The following is a 13,599-nucleotide window of genomic DNA, read 5'->3' on the forward strand; positions in this document are numbered from 1 at the left end:
GATATTAAATATTTAATCTGTCGATTTGAAATCTGAAACAACATCATTCTGCATTTCTAATTTGTTACAGGTTTCTCAAAGATACAGAAGTTGCTGGAGGTTTGGAAGATCTACGAGTTGGTGGAGTGAGAATATATATGTAATATGCCTTGTTTGTTGAACCTAGAGACATAGCAAAGTTTTACTCTGCTCAGTTTGGTTGTTGTTTTGGCACCCAAGGCACTGTATCGTCATTTTGCTTGTGTGTCATGATCTTTCTTTATCTCAAAATTTATGTACATATGATCCTGGTCTGTTTATGATATTGAATGAGGCCTTACACATAACTTTGATTGAACCGCATGTATAACTTGTGTGATCTGTCATGATTGTTTGAACAAACCGATTGGATATTAAATAAGGGATATGCTACCAGTAACAATTTAGAATCCTTGTGGAAAAACAGTGATGGCATACTATCTGTCGGGTAAACATGTTTGTGCAGGCAGTAAAACTGCTGGGAATTGTAGTGCCAACCCATCACAGAGTCTACCGGGAAAAATTAACTGTCGGGAGATACAAAGGTCAGGACAGAAAAACTGCTGGGGATTGTTTATCTGCAGGGAGAAGTAATCCCCGGAAACATCAGCCTTAGAACATAACAAAATTTGTCTCCTTGAGGGGAAGCTAGGACAACTCCAGCCCTTGAGCCTTCCAATTGCCTGGACCCATAAAAGTGAATCGTCCAGTATGTGTTATCCGACTTCTCTTCAGGCATCTGCAGCTTTGTCCAGTTGTTGATGAAATCCACCAGTGCTTGAGACTTGATAGCAGTGCGTGGCACATACTTCAAACCATGAGGCCCAAGTTTAATGGCCCACTTGGCGACTCGTCCTGTGGCTTCTCTGTTTTGAATAATATCTCCTAACGGAGCAGAACTAACCACATGATGGGGTGACCCACTGCTTAAGCTTCCGTCTTGCCATGAACACCCCATAAACGAGCTTCTGCCAATGCGGATGTCTCTGCTTGGACTCAATGAGTACTTCACTGATATAATAAACCGGCCGCTGAACCGGATACTCTTTGCCAGCCTCCTTTTTTTCCACCACAATGGCCACACTGGCGGAGCGGGAGTTAGCAGCCACATATAACAATAATGGCTCCTTATCAATGGGAGCAGCAAGGACCGACGGCTCAGCTAGCTGCCTCTTCAAATCTTCAAATGCATCGTTCACAGCGTCACTCTAGACAAAGTCATCTGTTTTCTTCATCATCTGATACAGCGGTATGACCTTCTCACCTAACCGGCTTAAAGATGCAATACGACCTGCCAGACATTGAACATCATTAATGTACTTTATTTTTGCCAAAGAGGTAATGGCCTTGATCTTCTCTGGGTTAGCCTCAATGCCTCTGTTAAAAACAGAAATCCCAAGAGCTTGCCTACTTGCACACCAAAGACACATTTGGCTGGGTTAAGCATCATATTATAGACCCGGAGATTATTAAAGGTCTCCTTCAAATCATCTATCAAGGTCTCCTTCTCTCTGGATTTCACCACAATGTCATCCACATAAGCATGAACATTGCGCCTAATCTGACTATGAAGACAATTCTGCATGCAGCGCTGGTAAGTCGCCTGGGCACTCTTATGCCCAAAAGGCATAGGTACATAGCAGAAGGTTCCAAAGGGAGTAATAAAAGTTGTATTCTCTTGGTCCTTAACCACCATCTTGATCTGATGATAACCAGAGTAAGCATCCAAAAAACTCAAGCGCTCACAACCCGCCGTAGCATCAATGAATTGACCAATACGAGGGAGAGCAAAGGGATCAGCCAGACAAGCCTTGTTTAAGTCCGTGTAATCCACACACATACGCCAAGTGCCATTTTTCTTGAGCACCAGCACTGGGTTAGCCAACCATTCAGGATGAAAAACTTCCACAATGAACCCAACTGCCAAGAGCCGGGCCACCTCGGTGACTATCTATTCTTGCCTTACAATACAAGTCATACATACATGGTGGTTTATCTCTACATGCCTTAAGTCGCCTTTGGGCTTTGGGCCCTTAGTTGAACCGCCATCTTCAAATATCTTCATGGGCTTAATAATGATGAATCACCATAGGTATAATCCGGCCCCTCCTGGGCGGGTCATACCTAATAGTTATATCCCCAACACCGTCCATGACGGAAAAAACCATGGTAGAAGCGAGGGCGAGGAAAATATCAGGGTGTTCCCGGTTACGGTGGGTGGTCAGGGTCAAGCAATGCACGGAGGTCTGCGCGTTTCTCTCGTACACACATGCGCGTGGGTGCGAGGCGTTGGGCTCTAACTGAACCTGAGCGAGGTGTTCGACTACTGAACCCGAGCGATTGAACTACAGGCTACGCGTTACTGAACCCGAGCGATCGATCGATGGCTGTTCACTGAACCCGGTCGAGCTATTCCTTCGCTACTGCTGCTAACTGAAGCCGATCGATGCTGCCTCAGGATGAACAGTGAGTGTTGTTGGGGGTGGATGAACAGTTCCCTATGGGGGGTTAGATGAACATGACCCCGTGGTAGTAGAGGCCGTTGCCGCTGGATGAACAGGACCCCGATCGATCGAGCCGGTTGGGGGTGGATGAACAGGACCTCGTGGAGGGCTGGATGAACAGGACGACCCCATGGAGGGCTGGTTGAACAGTAGCCGGTGGAGGGCTGGATGAACAGTATCCCCTGGAGGGGTGGTGGAACAGGACCTCATGGAGAGGGCTAGTTGAACAGTAGCCAGTGGAGTAGCGCACGGTGGATGCTGGATGAATAGGACCGTGGATGAACAGTCGCAGGTGGAGGCTGGAGGAGGTCGATGGTGGATGAATAGTAGCCCGTGGAGGCTGGAGGAGGTCGACAGTGGAGATGAACAGTATCCCATGGAGTCCCGTTTTGCGGTACGCCACACCCCTCCTGATGAACAGGACCCCCGTTTCGACCATAGCGCTCAAACACAAGTCCGTTTCCTTAGTCTTGCGGTACGCCACACCCCTCCCGATCAACAGGACCCCATTTCGACCGTCGGAGGTCCAACAGAAGTCTGTTTCCTCCATTTTGCGGTATGCCAGACCCCTCCCGATGAACTGGGATCCCGTTTCGATCGTGCACTACAAGAAATATGTCAACTTGTGACCTTATGTTAGTGACCCTAGAAGAATTGGTCATAAATTTATGACCATTTTAGAACAATTGGTCAAAAGCTGCTGGGGGGGGGGGGCTCCAAACCCTAACCTATAACGACCATTCTGGTAAGAAAGGTCATAATTTCATTAGAGGAAATGGTCGTAAAGCAGGCTCCAAACATGGTCGTAAAGCGGGAAGCACTGTCCACCACCTCAGCAACCTCGCTTATGTATCACTGTCTAGGTGTCATTTTTGCTTAAATGTTAATATTCAACAACAGACGGGGCACACAATGACATGCAGGACCCATTTGACAGGTGGGGCCGAGCGCTTAATTCGCCCAAAAAAGATGCGCGAGGCGGGACTCGAACCCACGACCTCGCACTTGCTTCGCTCGCTTGCTACTGCTGGGCTAGAGAGGGACAATTGCTCATGTATGGGAATTTATCTATACATTATATAAAACTACGGCTCTCTCATATCATTGACAAGTGGGACCTTCCGACCAGGTGGCATCGAACAGAGCAACAATTAGCAACACTGACAGGCGGGACCCATTTGACAGGTGGGTGAGCCACTGACAGGCGGGACCCATTTGACAGGTGGGTGAGTGAGCGTTTAATTCCCTAAAAAATGTGCGCTAGCGGGGACTCGAACCCACGACCTAGCGCTCGTTTGGTACTGCTGGGCTAGAGAGGGATTGTTGCTAATGTGTGGGTAGTTTTCTATATACTATACAAAACCATGGCGCTCTCGTATCAGTGACAAGTGGGGCCTTCCGACCAGGTGGCGGCGGGTGGCATCGAGCAGAGCAACATAGCATTTTTCTAGGTCTTCCGACCAGGTGGAGGCGGGCGGCGGCGGAAGCAACCAGCAGGGGCCGCTCGGACGAGGGCGGGGCGGCGGGCGGGCGGGGCTGGCGGCCGAAGCAACCAGTAGGGGCCGCTCGCCTTGCCCACGACCTCGCCGCAGGTGACGTCGCCCATGGCCTCGCGGTGGAAGCAACCAGTAGGGGCGGAGGCAGGGGCGGGGCCGGCAATGGAGGTAACTAGCAGGGGGCGGAGGCGAGGCATGGGCGTGGAGGCGAAGCGACCAGCAGGGGCGTGGGCGACCGACGCAAGGAGAGGCACGCCGAGCATGGGGGAACCGCCGCTGCAAGCACACCTCCCGGTATGCACTCCTCACCTCTTCCCCCTCTCCTCTCTCACTATCTGCACCTCGTCACCGAGCATGGATTTCAGTGGGAGATGGATTTCAGTCAGATGTTCTTCAGCATAGATGAATTTTGTTGATGCATTGTTAGGAGTTAGGAGATAGCTTTCTTGTTTGGTAGATATTGCATAGATGAATTTTCTTGATGTACTGTTAGGAGTTCTTCATCTTGTTTGTTAAGAATTCTTCAGGCCTTATTCTATTAAGATTTGGGGGGAATTTGAGCTAGATGGCCTCAGTTGTTCTTCAATTGTTTGTCTACAGATTGTTAGGATAATAGTAATTGTAATTGATAGAAACAACATAGTATTTGTTAGGAGCTAGCTAGCTTGGTCTTCCCTGCAACATAAATTGTAATTGTAATTGATAGAAACAACATAGTATTTGTTAGGAGCTAGCTAGCTTGGTCTTCCCTGCAACATAAACAACATAGTAATTGTACTTGATAGAAACATGATCCTTCTAAATCTTGGTTTGGTTTAATTTGAATTAGCCTTCTCTGCAACATAAATTCATGCCAATTTTAGTGTTGGTTTGATTTATAGTTTGGTTTGTTTCAAAGTTGTGGTTAGGAAATTAGCATATAAAGTTTTCTGGAATTTTAGCTTCCATTACTTCCATCCATTTTCATTAATTAATGTTGATGCACTTAGATTGATTTGCTAAGTTGCAACAATTTGTTGTCTTTGGCAGATGGACAGAAGCTGGATTGGAAAAGGAGTTAGAAAGTTTTCGAAAGAACATATGAAAGGAGTTGATGATTTCATGAGATTTGTTTCGGCAAATTTTGCCAACAATGCTCACATTCTTTGCCCATGTTGCGAATGCCTCAACCGTTCAAGAATGGCTCAAGGAAGAGTGGAAGATCATCTGCTTCTTAATGGGATGCCCATCACATATGATAGATGGATATATCATGGAGAACCTTTAGACAGACAACGTCAACATTTTGAAGCTGATACAGAGGCCCCTCATATGATGGGTGGTGGTGATGCTGGCATTGATTTCATGGAAAAGGTTTTGCGAGATAATGCTATTTTGGAGGAAGAGGATGGGCATGAAGATGATAGGATTCCTGACCTATTGAAGGATTTGTACGATGCTGAAGATCATGCTGATGGACAGAAGTCGTTGTTTGCTGAGGTGTTAGAGGAGGCGAAGCGCACAACTCATGAAGGGGGTAAATTTTCAAGATTTACCTTCACCGTGAAGTTACTCCACATCAAGTCTTTCTACCGGATTAGCAATGCCGCATTCAATGCAATACTCCGCCTTTTGAGCTTGCAATTCCCTGGTAGTTGTGTTCCCAGATCTTATGATGAAGCATTGAGCATAATACGCAGGCTGGGGTTAGGTTATGTTTCAATACATGTGTGCCCAAATAAATGTGTCTTGTTTCAGAAGGATTTAGCAAAGCATGACAACTGTCCAAAATGCAATGCCTCTAGGTGGAAAGATGCTGATGGGAAGAAGTCAATACCGGAGAAGGTACTGAGGCACTTTCTGTTGATACCAAGGCTGCAGCGAATGTTCATCTCGAAGAAATCATCGCGTGAGGTACAATGGCACAAGCTGAAGTGACAACCTATGGACAATGAGCCGAGCCATCCAGCAGATGGAGAGGCATGGAAAGAGTTTGACCGTATACATTTAGATTTTGCTGCAGATCCAAGGAACATAAAACTTGGCATTGCTACAGATGGGTTTTATCCATTTGGGAACATGAGCATGTCTTATAGCATGTGGCCAGTTTTTGTGGTGCCGTACAACCTGCCACCATGGGCATGCATGGATCAGTCCAACTTCATGATGTCATTGCTTATCCCGGGTCCAGAGTCTCCAGGAAAGGATTTTGATGTCTTTATGGAGCCCCTCGTAGAAGAACTGCTCCAGCTCTGGACTGGTGTACCTTCATACGATGCCTTGAGTCCGGAAGAAAAGTTCAATCTACGTGCTGCAATCATATGGTCCATCCATGATTTCTCGGCTCTGCACACTCTGTCTGGGAGGATCACAGCGGGTTATCAGGCTTGTGTCCATTGTGACAAAGACCCTTGCTCAAAGAGAATAAGGAGCAAGATTTGCTATATTGGGCACCGCCGCTTTCTTCCCCAAAACCATCGCTGGCGAAGAAGCAAATAATTTAATGGTGAGAATGAAACCCGTGACAAGACAGCTGAATTCACTAAAGAAGAGCTAGAGCAACAACTTGAAAAGGTGAAAGATGTGAGACCAGGAAAGCTTGCGAAGAAAAGAAAGCATGAGGAAGGTCAATGTTGGGACCGGAAGTCTTGTTTGTGGGACCTGCCATACTGGGCTGATATGAAATTAAGGCATAATCTCGACGTAATGCACATTGAGAAAAATATATGCGAGAATCTGCTAGGGACGTTTCTGAACATTGAAGGGAAGACAAAGGACTCGGTTAGTTCTATGCTTGATTTGGAGGACATGGGCATAAGAGAAGATTTGCATCTACATCACAATGAAGATGAAGATTCATTTGAAATGCCACGAGCATGGTATATAATGAGTAAAGAACAAAAGCTTGCATTCTGTGAATTCCTAAGAGCGGTGCAATTTCCAGATGGTTATGCTGCTAACCTAGCAAAGTGTGTTACTTCTGATGGATTCAAGCTTTCAGTACTGAAACCCCATGATTGTCACATCCTCCTCCAAAGGATTTTACCGGCGGGCCTCCGAGGAATCATGGACAAGGATATATATGAAGCGGTTGCTGAGCTGGGAGATTTCTTTAGAGAACTGTGCTGCAAAACACTCAAGTTAACTGTCCTAGAAAGACTTGAAAAAGAAATCCCAATTATTCTTTGCAAGCTAGAGAAGATTTTCCCTCCAGCTTTCTTCACCGTGATGGTCCATTTGGCGGTGCACTTACCAAAAGAGGCAATGCTTAGAGGCCCTGTGCAATACGGTTGGATGTACCCAATCAAAAGAAGGCTACTTACTTGTAAGCGTTATGTGCGAAACACGGCAAGACCTGAAGGTTCTATTGCTGAAGCATATGTCGTTGACGAGTGCTTGACTTTTTGCTCTAGATACTTTGGCAATGTGGAAACAAGATGGAACCGGCCGGGCAAAAATAGAGAGCGATCTGATTCACAAAGTGGTGATGTCTCTGTTTTCAACCATGGTGTGAACTTTCTTGGAGCCTCACAATACTTGGAGGCTGGTGATGAGTATGACAAGATGGTTTGGTATGTGCTCAGCGAATGCACCGAGGTTCTACCATATATCGAGTACGTTATATCTTGTGCACTCATTATATATATTTTTTTGCTTGGGTTGGCACCAGCCTAATGTTTTAATTCACATGTTTTGTTGGCATTGCAGGAAATTCAAGGAAGAGTTAAATCAGGAAGAAAGCAATATCCATGTTGATAAAAGGGTTGCCAAGGGGTTTGCTAAGTGGTTTAAGAATCATGTGAGATATTTAGCCACATGTTTCATGTTTTCTGTGTTATTCACCAATTGTTAAATACCATTGTTTGCTAAATGGTTTATTTGTGTAGATTGGAAAGTTGAATGAGGAGAAGAAGGTCAGTGATGATCTATTTGCTTTGGCATGCTTACCGGATAAGCGAGTGAGAGTGTATTCAACATGCATTGCTGATGATGTCCGGTACCACACCATTGACCGCGAGGAGAAAAGGAAGACACAGAATAGTGGAATCGTCACTGAGGGGTCACATGATCGTGAGATCATTGACTTCTATGGTCAATTGAGAAGCATCATAGAGTTGCAGTACAACTCTAGTGGAAGCATCCATCGCTCGGTTGTCTTATTTCGCTGTGACTGGTTTGAGCTTGGTAGCAATAAGAAGAGAGACTCTTTTGTCAAATATTATGGCCACTTCAAAAGCATCAACACTGCAAGGTGCTGGTATAAGAGTGATCCCTTTATTCTAACAACACAAGCAACAATGGTGTTTTATCTGCCAGACACTCTTTTGCACGAAAAATGGCGAGTTGTGCAAAACTTTGAGCACATACACTTGTGGAGTGTGACTGAAACTGAAGTGGAAAAGGGCCCCGGTGATGGTGGACTAACATACCAAGATGATGACTCTACGGAAGTTCCGTTGCAAGCTGATGATGGCTCTATGGAAGTTCCGGTGCAAAGCAGAGTGCAAAGGGACCAGGAACATGTGATCGTTGGTGCTACAACAGTTGAAGGCATCAAGAAAAGAAGAAAGGTGGTAGCGGTTGGACATGAGAGCAAGGATGAGGAAAACCGGACTGATCATACTATGCTGCAATATTGTAGTGATGATGAGGAAAACAGGAGTGGGCATAGAGTTCCTTGTTTTCGTATCGACGATGATGAGTAGCGAATAGACATGAAGGTAAATTTGGTCTCCTTGGTGATCCTTCTAACTTTCTGTAGTTTTCCTTGTAATTCTATGTAGTTTTCCTTCTTGGCGATCCTAATGTACTACAATTATCTCCTGGTAGCAAAATGCTTGAAGATCCTGATGGATGTAGTGGTGTGATCCTGTGACAAAATGTTGGTTGTAGTATTTGATGTAAAATGCAAAACATTTGATTTCCTTTTGTAAGCATTTGATGTGATCCCGATGGTTGTGATTTTTATGATGCAAAACATTTTGGATGCTTATTTGTTATGATATCTGGGCAGAAATGCCAAAAATCTTTTCAATGAATGAGACTTATGGCTGTGATGTGATTCAAAATGTTGTATCCAGAGATTTTTTGGTCAGAAATCTCTCCAGAGTTCCTTTTGGATGCTTTAACTGAAGATATTGCACTGAGTGTCGGTGTCAAAATCGACGGATCTCGGGTAGAGGGTCCCGGTCTGTGCGTCTAAGGCTAATGGTAACAGGAGGTAAGGGACACAATGTTTACCCAGGTTCGGGCCCTCTCGATGGAGGTAAAACCCTACTTCCTGCTTGATTGATATTGATGATATGGGTGTTACAAGAGTTGATCTACCACGAGATCGTAGAGGCTAAAACCTAGAAGCTAGCCTATGATGATTATGATTCTCCTCTATCGACTAGACCGGCCTCAGTTCATATAATGTACCAGAGGCCTAGGATAACAAGAGTCCTAGCCTAATACGCCGGTGGGGAGGAGTCCCTGTCTTGATCACCAAGTCTTGTGGAATCTTCCTTGTATGTGGCAACTGTCCGGACTGGCTCATGATTATACGGCCATGGGGGTCCTCTGCCCAATCTAACTGATTGGGAGATGACATGGTGAGTACTCCCTAGTCCAGGACACTGCTAGTAGCCCCTGAATCGGTCTTCAAGTTGGGGACGCTCCTCGATTCTTCTGAACTGTTCTTCATCTTCAGTCGTCGGTCTTGAAAACTGGTTCAACAAATCTTCTCATCTTCGATCTTGAGTATCGCAAAGTAAATCCGAAGAGTTTATATGTCGGGTATCCGAGGAGCCCCTTTAAGTTTCCGGCCTTTATCAATCCCTTGTTATTATTATGCCACACCTCAGGTTTGAAGTTATTCTCGGGCGGCAGTGTCCTCTTGCGTCCGAGCTCCAACGCCGGATTACATTCGAGGTATCTTTTGCAGCCAAGCACCAATGCCAGACTGCTTCCGAGCTCCAACGCCGGAATGTATCAAAGTTCTAATGCCGGACTGTGTCCAAGTTCCAACGCCGGACTGTATCCGAGCTCCAACGCCGGACTATATCCGAGATGTCATAGATCATCTGGGTTCAAAAAGTTGAAGGAGTTTAGCCGAGCTTAATGCCGGAAATGCCCTCTATGGAGCCAGCCACTGGCGCCCGAGCTTAATGCCAGACTGCTTCCAAGGTGGTGCACCACCCCTGACTGCGGGCTGATTTTTTGATTGGTGCAATTTATTCTCTGCCGAGATATATAGCCAGTATCCCTCAAGGTGTGTGCGTCGGTCTAAAACCCGAGATGCACCTGAAGGAAAACATGAAACCGCTGATCCTAGTTGCCCCTGAGACTCAAGTCGATGCGCGAAATCAGCCTGAGGATCAACTCCTAGATCGGCATCATACATAGGAATAGAAACGTGGTGTGCAAAGTCCTCGAGACTCAGGTTGGGTGCGGCCGACCAACCCGAGGATAATAATCTCCTCGAAAACTATATTGCACTTTAAATTTTCTGCATTGGATAGGCAATGCAGTAGCCCCCGAGACACTGGTCGGGTGGCGACACCAGATCAGGGGATCGATGTACCCCTTTAATATTTGTAAATAATAAGCACGAAGCCCAGTAGCCCATGAGCCTTAATGTGGGCACGGGTGGCCGAATTAAGGATCGATATGCAAAGTAAAATCATAAATTATGTGTAATGATTCTATGTATCCAAGTACTTTACATCATCAATGCTCGGATCCGCATTGTACAAAACTTTGTTAACCGGCCATCGACTTCAACCTCCTCGGCCAATAGCCGGGGAGTGTTTGTCCCACTTTATAAAGCCTTTATGGGGGCAAAGATTTACGGCAAACAAGGCAATCCAGCCATATGGTTTTATAAACAAAGGTACGCAGAGAGACATGTTATATTATTGTTTTAACATAAGAAACATCGTCCAAAGAAAATAGTCCCGCTATCGGTTCCTTTCTTTGGGTTGTCATGCTAAGCATGATCACGAAACCTTAGCTCTGATCAATGTGGGAGGAAAATACTAAGGATTTAGTTCGGGAAAAGCTTCCAAACTCTGTGGTCTAGATGAACCCAAATTTTCACTTCCTTTGCGACCGTTTATAATCTGAAAGTGGCCCATCGTTGGCTTCTACCTCCTTGTAGATGCTACACAGGGTGTTTCCGAAATAACAAAACAACCCTTAGCCGATGTCTCGATGCCCGAAGGCGGTTGTGTTGGCGGAAACGAGGCAATTAGATATGCGGGCTTTATAACTTTCACTTAGTCATAGGAGCTTAAAGTTGGGAGGCCAACAAGTAGCCCCCCGCTTAGTGTTTGGTGACAGCCGAGGTCAAGCCGTAAACACTTCGGCCAATGTTATGAACGGCCCGTCATTTAACATAGTCATCGGATCACTGACCAGTTTATGCTTTATTGTGACAGTGAGTTTTCGGCTTTCTCCATCGAGGTGCTTAACCGTCCGAGCTGGAAGCACAATCGCAATGGTTCTCCTTTTGCACACCTAACCGAACAAAGCGGAATGTAGGAGGCAAGCACAGGAGCCGGTCAACCCAACTATTGACCGAAGACACAATTTGAAACCGATGCATATATAGCAATATCCGCGAATTTTTGCCGAATCTCTAAAGGTGTCCGGCGTTGCACTGCGGGACTTATGCGGAAAACACACAAATAGTTGAAAAGTGCCATAGGATTGGAAAACCAAAAAACCTCAGTAAAAACTCGACGTCCGAACTAGATTAATTGTTTGGTGCCAATTAGAAAATTGGTCTTAGAGAAAAAATTGTGCTTCTGTCGTGCTTTAACATGTCACATCCTATCTCAAGACTTCAAGCGGGTCAGCCTACGGCTTCAACCTCCTATCCCGAAGGCGGAGTACTTCTCGGTAGGCCAGTTTAGAAAACTTTAGCGGCTTTGAGAGAGAAATCCGGCTATTGACCACACACTCGCGTCGAAAAAAGGAGTGATAAAAAAGGACTTTGCAACGACTAGGAAGAAGAACACTTATTATAAAATAGCTCACATAAATTTAAGAGCCCCCAAGTTACTTGGGTAAAAGAATTTTATGTATAATGATTGTATGTACCGAAGTACTTATATCATATCTGTGTCCGCCCGAACTTTATACGCGTCTTAACCGACCGTCGGCTTCTCCCTCTTCGGTCAAGGACCGAAAAGTGTTATGTACTCCCCCTGTCGAGAATATCCATGGTGTTTCCGATAACCAGGCAATCAGGTCATACGGCTGTAACAGACAAAGCGCGCTCGGGGAACTTATGCTATATTAGTGACAAAGTGTAAGGAGCATCTTCGAAGAAAATAGTACCCCCACCGATACCTTTCTTCGGTTGCTCATTATTATTATGAGACTTGTGCAATAGATTTTTTGTACTCATGAGTTCTGTTGTGTGCCGACTATTGTTGAAAATAGTAAGAGTGCTAGCTTTCGGCTTCACCCAGTCTGAGGTCCGGCTCGGATGAACCGATCGTGACAATCACAGAGGTGCTCCCTTTACTCCCTAGCCAAACAATCGGGAACGTAGGGGTAAGCACAGGAGCCAGCCAACCCAGCTTGCAAATCGCTTAAGTCAACATGGTGCATATTGTGGCGTAATACACGAACAAGGAACGAAGCCATACAAGTATAATCATATGCAAGAGGAAAAGCTCCATCAAGGGAGCCCCCAAATAAATGGGGTATTTGAATATGTGCGTCACAAACAAAGTTTTGACAAGGAACTTTGTCACAAACAACTTTCTGCCAAAAGGTATAATGCTTGTTCAAACCGAACAAAATTTAAGACTAAAAGTTTTTGAGCATGAAAGCAACTTAGCTCGTTGATATGTTCGGCATTGATGACGCGGTCCGAGCTTGATGCGGGACAAGGTTCCAGCCTCCAGGCTGGTCCCGAGGTGGCCGAGCAGAGAATTCGGCACCTCGAGAAGATGAAGCCCCCAGCCGCAGTAATGGAGAAGGTCAGCGCGCCAAGGCGACAACACAATTTGGTCGAAGGAGGCGACAACGCGGCTCAGACTGAGTCAATTGGCTGCACAGATAAAATAGCGCAAACCAAAGGTAATGACAAATAAAGATAAGAATGTATATTAAAGAAAAATTCTTCTACTTATTTAATATAAGTGAAGGAAATAATGAAAGAGATGTGGCCTGAGCGTTGAGGTCAATGACGATGCAGGGCGTCGGCGTGACGCAGTGAAGGCATGACAAAGCCCGAATTCACAGGTCGGTCTGAGTTCCGGATATGGCGTTCGCCGAACTATGCACGGAAACTGACCGAACCACCATGCAATCGTCGCTAATGCGGCCACCATTTGATAGACCTGTGTACAGATGATGGAACAAAGCAGAGTAATAATTCCTTGGAAAAAATGAATCCAAACGAGCAAAAATTGCTAGGATTAATAGCACCTGGTTTATTTGTTGTAGCGGTCCGAAGAAAGGTTACTCCCAAAATTGGGACTCGATCCGCACACCCATTTCCTAATGGGTGATGAAGCGATGGCATGGTGATCCTGGCAAAGGTTGGCTCGCCACGGCGAAGCCCGTGGTCCAGCTAATCTGATGAAGCTGGTCGGCTGGTGATG

This window comes from Triticum aestivum, chromosome 7B (genome assembly GCF_018294505.1).
Source record: "Triticum aestivum cultivar Chinese Spring chromosome 7B, IWGSC CS RefSeq v2.1, whole genome shotgun sequence".
Lineage (NCBI taxonomy): Eukaryota > Viridiplantae > Streptophyta > Magnoliopsida > Poales > Poaceae > Triticum > Triticum aestivum.